This window comes from Cebus imitator, unplaced genomic scaffold (genome assembly GCF_001604975.1).
Source record: "Cebus imitator isolate Cc_AM_T3 unplaced genomic scaffold, Cebus_imitator-1.0 Scaffold1806, whole genome shotgun sequence".
NCBI classification, from domain to species: domain Eukaryota; kingdom Metazoa; phylum Chordata; class Mammalia; order Primates; family Cebidae; genus Cebus; species Cebus imitator.
Window position 1 is genome coordinate 4324 of NW_016109121.1, and position 289 is coordinate 4612.

Consider the following 289-nt stretch of genomic DNA (forward strand, 5'->3'; position numbering starts at 1 on the left):
AAAAAAAAAAAAAAAAAAAAAAAAAAAAAATTTCCCCCTCATTCACAGGGGTTCTTATTACACAAGCCAGAAACCTAGGAGTTACTCATTAACTCCTTCCCCTCCCTTTACATATCCCAGCGCTCATTCACTCTTACTAATTTTACTATTTATTCATTTTTGAGACAGGGTCTCACTGTCACCCAGGTTGGAGTGCAGTGGTGGGATCTCAGCTCACTGCAGCCTCAGCCCCCTGAGTCAAGGAACCTCCCATCCCATCCTCTCAAGTAGCTGGGACTACAGGCACCTG